The following is a 373-nucleotide window of genomic DNA, read 5'->3' as shown; positions in this document are numbered from 1 at the left end:
GCAGCAGGACGTGCTGATGCTCTGGGAGCAGAGTGATCAGACGTTCTGGGTTGTGGTTCTGTTTGGTTGGGCTCTGGTTGGTCATGGATGATGGGTTCAGAAGATAATGGGGTCGTACGGAATGGTAAGGAGAGAGGTTGGATCTTCTGACCTAGAGGTTGGGTTCTGAAGCAAATTCCAGAGAGGTGCTTCGGTAGGAGAAGGTTGAAAGAAGGAGGATCGTGGGGAATGTGGTGGAGAGGTGGTTTGTGCGGCTGGTTGGGATTCAGGAATAGGAGTGAGGGGATTTGAGGGAGTGTTGAAGCAAGGCAGAAATAGGAAGTGCATCAAATAAATTCAAATCATCATCAGAAGCAAGTGCAGGCTTACTTGA

The sequence above is a fragment of the Lotus japonicus genome, chromosome 5, assembly GCF_012489685.1.
Source record: "Lotus japonicus ecotype B-129 chromosome 5, LjGifu_v1.2".
NCBI classification, from domain to species: Eukaryota; Viridiplantae; Streptophyta; class Magnoliopsida; order Fabales; family Fabaceae; genus Lotus; species Lotus japonicus.
This window is presented reverse-complemented; position numbering follows the sequence as displayed.